The sequence below is a fragment of the Orbicella faveolata genome, unplaced genomic scaffold, assembly GCF_042242905.1.
Source record: "Orbicella faveolata isolate gen_17 unplaced genomic scaffold, um_ofav_v1 contig_25, whole genome shotgun sequence".
Lineage (NCBI taxonomy): Eukaryota > Metazoa > Cnidaria > Anthozoa > Scleractinia > Merulinidae > Orbicella > Orbicella faveolata.
In genome coordinates, this window is record NW_028301553.1 from 31855001 (window position 1) to 31862500 (window position 7500).

Below are 7500 nucleotides of genomic sequence, written 5' to 3' on the forward strand. Positions count from 1 at the left end.
AAAAAAAAAAAAAAAAAACAATTTCAAACTGCTCAGTTAATCTAGATATCAAACTGACAACAAACAAAAAATTGCAGTCGGTAAAAGCATTTCTTAAAAGTTGGTTAAGCATAAATTTGGATTAGTTTTCCGAAGAATTGAAAACAAACTGCGCAAGGTTGAAGCTTTAATTTTGGTGTTTGAGCTCTTTGTCCTTCACGGCCTCTTCGGCAAAAGGAAAGAACAATATGGAACCGGACATGTCTTAAAAGCGAGATTGGAGAAGAAAGTGAACAAACGCCCCTGGCTTTGAGCTGTTTGAGATGCTCTTACTCGATAGCAGGTTTCTGGGTTACGTTTTCCTTTCCACTTCGTTTTAAATTTGATGAGTTGCGCGTCTAAGGCTGAACTTGAACACATGAATGGCTTTTAAAAATAATCTCTGTCACTTTCGTTACTTGGTAAAATAAGCTAAAATGAACAGAAGACAGAGGCCTAAAGGAAAATGTCAGAAATGTAAGTTTATATTTGTGCACGATGCAGTCGTTCCTTCGAGCGGCTGGTTTTTCAAGAGTTTAATCCACGATCGAGCGACGAGCGTTCGAGCAAAACTAATACCCGGGAACTGAAATAATTCATCCGAGGCTACCAATATTTGGTAAAACTCCCTTTACTAAAGCTCAGAAACACTATTACCTTTAACGTTTTTGGAACAGAAGGATTTCGAATGTAAGACTTCACAAACAAAGATTTGCTAAAGCTTTCATGTTTTGTTCGCCGAAAGCATTTAAATGGCTTTCGATGCCAGAAAAGTTTTACACTGAAAAGTTTTATAGTGAAAGCTTGTGCTGAATTTTATTGTTGTCAAATCGCTAGAAAATTCTCTCTAAGATTCCTGCTATGCATTAGTAACCTCGAAAGGTTGATATAGACCAGTTTATTGCTTTTTGGGTCCGTCTCCGAGTGCCGAGTGCCTTTGTTCAACTAGCTGATTCAACTCCTGCTCGCTCGCTTAAACCCGCAAATTTCTTAGGTGGAGGCCCGGCAAAAAACTTAAGCTCGAAATTTGGTAGCTCTCAGGAATGATATTCCTCATCTCCGGAAGATTTTATTAGCTTTTTCCATATTTTAGGAGAAGAAAAATAGGAGTTAAAGATTACAAAGTGTCAACATCGATGAAAAAAATTGCCGAGAAAAAGGACAAATAAACAAGCTGTCGTCAGCGTGCAACCCACGGGCAAATGGATCGAGCGTATTAGCCAATCAGAAAGCGCGCTTCGCTGAGGCTATGTCATAAATTCTTATAGAAGAACTGCCAAGTAGTGACTCCGAGGTATTAATCAATGGAACTATGAGCAAATGAGGTGTTGTTATTGAAATAAAGGTGCTGAGAACAACAATGATGTAAAAGAGTGCGATTTAAGAGTAAATGTCAGTAAAAATCAAAGATTATCGAAAAAATCGCGGACACGGCCAAAAATCGATTTGGCTCATTTTTTGCCTGTAGGTAGCCTTATATAGTAAAGTAACGGAAATGGGGTTAGATGTTTGAAATATGCGCTTTAATGGGAATAAACCGTTGAACACTTTCGGCGGGTCAATTGCTCAAATTTCGCCAAGCGCGATCCTTAAATTATGCACTTTTCGGGCAGCTGTCATACGAACAAAAATGTTACAGAAGGACTTTTCTAGCTATAGAAATATAGAGTTGGACTTGCTTTAACGAGAAAAAGTGATAGTTTTTGTCTCGTGTTATTCCTGGAGGAGCTACGTCTCTGTTAAGAGACGACATTTTCGGCCTTTTGAAATTAAGGCAAAGGTGGCCTAGAATAGCTTGGCAAAAATACATGTGGTAGTGTCTCAAAGTTTACAATAACACTACCAAGAAGCCTTGAAAGATAGTTCTTTACGATTTGGGTTTTATTTCTTTGGGACCTTTGACAATCAAAAGATGACTACCGGCCGTATTTCGGTTAAATACTGTGACGCCGTAATGAGATGCATAATAACAAAATTAAACGCGTTGTACACAAATAACTGTTTTGGTCAGTTACATCTTCACTGGCCGTTGAAATGATTGGAAACATATTAAAATGTCTACAACTACACTTTATTTTCATATACTGAGACAGGAGAAACAAATTTCGACTTTTCCTACCCTGTGAATCGCGCCATAATTCTGCATAATTCTGAACACAACAGGTTGAACAATTGAATTGCACACAACAGGTTAAATTTGCCACACAGTCGTTAGTTTACGTTTGCTTCGCATCCAGTGAACATGAATTCGAGCATTTACATCCCTTCTGCGCCTTCTGCACTCGCCAGTTTCGAACATACTGAAACTCGTCAACATAACTTGCAAGAGACGCCACAAATTGTGGCGAGCTCGAGTGACTGAAATGCGATATGTAGAACTCTGCTGTCACGCAACGCCCTCTTAAAAATTGTATACGCACCGCCTTTTATAATCAGCGGATCAGTTATTAGTGAAACGTATAGTGCTCAGTTACTTGGAAGTGCAGGTACACTCCTGGACTAATTGTGTGAGTCGTGCGATGTATGGCTTTTTCCTCTTCTGAGGTGCAATGTCAGAAATATCCAGCCTAAGGTCGATGCACATGTCTCTTAGCCTATCCACTCTTAAAGTTGTGAGTGTACGTTTTTGTACAAGTTCGCAGATGTTAAGGTCGAAAGATAAATCGGATGGCGAATAGCCACGTCTCTCATCACATTTGCACACACAGCAGATAGATGACTCTCAGCATCGGCGAAATTTCGTCCTCGTCGGCACTCTCCATGGCCACTTCTGAGACTTCACTAGCTTTTGCTTCGTTACCGGCGGCTGTAACTTCTAATCGCTTCTTTGCTGAAAGACGGCTAAAATAGCCACTAATCTGCTGCGACGTAAGGACTTCATCAGGTTGAAATCGGCGTTCCCCCGCCTGGTCTCTTGCTAAGCACATTGCTTTCGAAACTCCCTGTGGATCGCTTTTCCGTCCACTTTGCTCCCCTTTTTGAAATTGGTCACTTAAGAATTCGGTCTGTTTCTTTGTAAAACGCACCTTTTTCTTAATTGTCTTCAGGGCCCATCCCATTGGAAGAGGCGGCAAGGCGTCACTCTTTGCTTGGACAGTAACTTGAATGCTTGGAATTCGACTTCATCCCTCCGTCTGCTTGGAAGAATATTCTCTTTTAGCTCTATCGTAGAGAGTTTCCTGTTCGAGCATCATTTGATGTTTTCCAGTATCTAGGTGTGTCTGGAGGTTTGCAAAGCGACTGTATGCTTTTACACATCCATCCTCTGGACACGGGAAAAGCATGTCATCTGGCTTATTTTGACCAGTGCCGCTTCGATCTTGGTTTTCGTTTTCAGTTGAGAAATCTGCTTTGACAGAGCTTTTCTTGATATGTCGATGTCTCACAATCTTGAACGGCGGTGCACCACTTACATTCTGCGATGGGGGTTCTAGGATTTCCAATTTTTCGGGCTGCTTCATGACTCCTTCGAACTTTGCCCATGGCACTACTTTACCGGAACCCACATTGAATGCTCTCCACACTCGTTCGCCAGTTTCATCGTACTCAAAATTGTTGAGTAAGCTTATCCCATCCCATTTGATATTAAAGGTGCTTGACGGCTTGGCAGCAACATAGCTTGCGGTCACTCCTGTGGTTCCTTGGCCAGATTCAATGCCTGTTTTGAGCTGTAAAGCGTTGATGACATCATTGCCTTCGTTTGCGTACCTTCCAACGTCTCCTTTGATTGTTGCTGCTTTGCGATCACATACCCCCTTTCCACCTTGAGGGTCCGAGAAGTCGTTTCTTACAGCAGCCGCTCCTACTGCATCACTGGCCAGCTTAGCTGAGAGGGTTGAATTTCCGCTGTGATAACAGCCAGCGTTATCTTGTTTGTAATAAGCCATTTCCAGGTCTGGAATTTCCTTTTTCAGGGTAGTGAGGCAGTCAAGCATTATCGAAGCCACAGTCACACTGTCTTGGGCGCAGCTTTGAAATACGTGAACAAGTGTCTGCGATTCAAAGTGCTCAGAGCCCTCTGACCGTCTTATGGCAACGCTAATGTGCCATGGCAATCCTCGCTTCGCAAACCAATCTGACTGTGCCTCTCGATATTTTCGGGGCATATATTTCATTGCCCAGTCCTGGACTAACAGCACCGATCGGCTCTCGAGTTTGGCTAAAACTGAATGCTTTGCCTCAGCTTGGTGGATTGAACGTAGCTGATGGGCTTTCCAGCTAATGATATCATCCCTTGCCTGTTTGATAGTATGCAGCATGTCAGCTTGATCTTCTGCTGACGAAAACGCAATTGATCACTCATCTTCTATGGTACGCATGACTTCCTCTAACTCATAACACTGCACACATGACTCATTGTGGAGATGGTCGCAGGAGCCCTGAAATTCTGCATTGCCTGGATCACTTAGCGCATAAATTCGACAATGATCGGGAACCTCTGAGGACTCCACTGCATGTACCTAAAAAAAAAGGTAAAATGACAACCGCGTGATTCAGTGCATATTTGCAAAGCAACGCATGCGCATCGACATTTCAAAAAGATTACTTAACCGATTCTCGGCGTTGTATACATGTGTGTAAGCGTATTACAGTGAATTGCAAACTCTTGTTTCGTGAATTAAGCATAAAAAGGACTTGGAGAGAAAGAAAAGGGTAGCCGTGTATCATAGTAAGAAGTCTACTACATCACTTACGCAAAGGCAACGAATAATTATAAAATATGCACCCACCTTATAGTCGTCCTTTAGGTACTGCTTCGACAAACGAAGTTGCTGCTTAATTTCCCTCGCCCATTGCTGAGTCTTGCCACAGTCAACAAGCTTGTCTACGAGTTTCTCTAAATGATCAAATGCGTCCGCTCCTTGTGTTGAAAAGTTATCAAGTCCTTGAAGAGACTTGCGAACAGATGAAGAACACACCGCCAAAACTCTCTGTGGGGTTCTCTTACTCATAAGCTCAAAGTTGGTTTCACAGCAACATTGTTGATACTGCTGGACAATACGCTCTGGTATCATTGTTCTGATCACATTGGGTGTTTTTATGATCTCGCCAGTTGACAATTTTCTGAAGTTTTTCCCCAAAAGGAACATCTTGAATCGTGTGGACTCGTTATGAAAGAAACAAAATGTTCTAATTTTTCAGGTTCAATCCTCATTCTCTTTTTCTCCTGGTTTGGAAGAGAAGCAGCTCTTCCAGGTAACAGCCTGTGGCGTTGGGCAATGTTGTAGCGATAGCTAGTAACGGCTGGAATAAACTCTCTCATCTCCTTAAGGGATAACTTATCTGCCATCAATGAGAGTATTTGTCGTCTGGTGCTCCAATGTTGCGCGTTCAAGTAGCTCTCAGCAAATGCATTAAGAAGCTCCGTCTCTTTTTCACTTCTGCCTTCGACCACAACCTGACTCTCTCTGCTTACAAAATGACTATCACAAAGCTCCGTCCACAGTTCTTGCGAATTTTCAGGTGCCAGGACATCAAGCATTGCAGATATACATTGTTGAGCTTTCCGTAAGTATCTGCGTTTAGTACGCTCGTGCGCTGTATTCCACGGCACTTATAACGTGTGACGTACTGGACTGACGTCTCGAAGCTGTAAGAAGCGATTAAGCTGCACCTGGGACTCGTTGTCTAGACTGGAGCCTTCATCACTCTCTTCGGAATCTTCTTGCGGAAAAAAAAGGCTCTGCCGTCTGGATGTGGAACCTTCTGGCAGTTATTCATCAACAACAGTTACAGGACAAGTAATGGCAGGAATATTAAAGTCACTCGCTTGTTCATCAACCTGGCAAAAAAGTGGACACATTGCTTTGGATGGCTTCAAAATGTGCAAGCGCGGGGTGTCGTGTATAAAAGCGCAGGTCGCATGCGAGCTGGAAAGTAATATTCGATAATTAATTTATTTGACTGGTAACCTATCCTGATATCTTTATCCAGTTACTACTCAGTATTATTTTCCATTTGGAGCATTTAGAAAAAAGTTGAGAAGCCATATATTAATTTAAAACCTTTATTATTTGGCTATATTCTGGGATGTGATTGGCTATCCGGGCAGGGCACGCTTTTCCAATTCTTGTGCCATGTATGGTCTTGCCCAATCGTTGACGGGCGGCAATGGCGGCATTTTGAGGATGCGCATGCAAGTTATCCTGGATACGCCCTTCTCCCGCGTGGGTTGAGCCCCTGAAAAGGGCAGAGAAGGGAGAATTCAGAGAATGCGTCAAGGTTTTCCACTTTCATTAACTATATTGGATCGAAATTTTTCATAAACACTTTGAAGAAACTCACCAAGCTTAGACCACATAGACCTTCTGTGATGTTTTCTACTCCTCCTGTGGCACCCAATTCCTGCGATTCTAACTGATTTTTTGTTTTTGCCAGAGACTGTCGACATCGTACACAAATTCCTTTAATATTTGGAGAGAAAGGATTAACTTATTCTTTTCTACTTTACACATCCCCCTTGAACAAATAGCTCTGAATGTGGCAAAAGTACAAACCTAACCCAGGAAAAAAGCCCCACAAACCTCAAATTGATTACGCAATCTGTATTTTACCTTTTCACAAGTCAGTCTTTTAAGTTCCTTTCCTTTTTTTCCGGAACATTGTTGGAAGGAATTCTAATATTTGTAAAATATTTCAATTCGAGTGTTCCCCTTTTGAATAAGTCTTGAAGAAGGTGAAAATGTTGAGTAGATGCCAGTGTTTGAACAAGATTTCGACGTAAAAGTATTTGCAAAAATCCTGAAAACTCGTGAGACATGAAAATAATTTTGCTGTTAAACTTGGCGTTATTTTACGCGGCAGTGAAGTGATTTGAAGTAAGGATATGAAGTCTGTGATTCCCGCCAAGTACCCTGCGTGAAATGAGAAGTTATACGGATGTTTATCCTTGCATAAAGTGAGAATAAACATTGTAATCGTTTACCTGATCCGACGGGTACGAGGTTTTTCGTAAGCTCAAAAATGTGTATTGAGTGCTGCAAACTAATTCCCCTTTCTGCTGCAGGTACTCTTTCAGATTTCTTTTTGTGACCGGAGACATCCTGAGGCACAGAACATAATCTACTGGCTCTTCTCCATCCGATTCCAAGCCTTGATCGATGTAACGGGCAAACAGTCATTTCCGAAAAATTGACGGGCTTCACGAAAATCCCGCTTTTCGCTAAGATAAGTTCTATTTCTGTCTCAACACCTGAAAACTGTAAAAAACGCTTGTGGCTTCTGATATCCTTGCTGCACGATGACAGTGATACTGTCTGAGTGGACGGATGCCTTGCGCGTTCCTCTGCACCACAAACGCCACCAACAATATCAAGGAAAGAACAAGACATTTTTTTCTGCTGGAGTTAAAGCAACCGTTATCTTTGTTGCTTTCACCGACGATCATTACGCTTTTGCTTTTTGTCAACTTTCGTTAACTGGTTACATTTGTATCCCGTGGGAAAATTAAATCGTTATTTTCGTTCCATGAAGTTTTCACTG

General features: G+C 41.9%; 1 pseudogene across 1 annotated transcript; it reads right to left on the reverse strand.

Moving 5' to 3' along the window:
* Positions 1–2067: 2067 nt before the first annotated feature.
* Positions 2068–5779, reverse strand: LOC149109922 (uncharacterized; annotated as a pseudogene). The gene is made up of 2 exons (XR_016208515.1): positions 4749–5779; positions 2068–4478 (listed from the first exon to the last, which is right to left on the reverse strand). The product of XR_016208515.1 is annotated as an uncharacterized LOC149109922 (transcript).
* Between the last annotated feature and the right edge of the window lie 1721 nt (positions 5780–7500).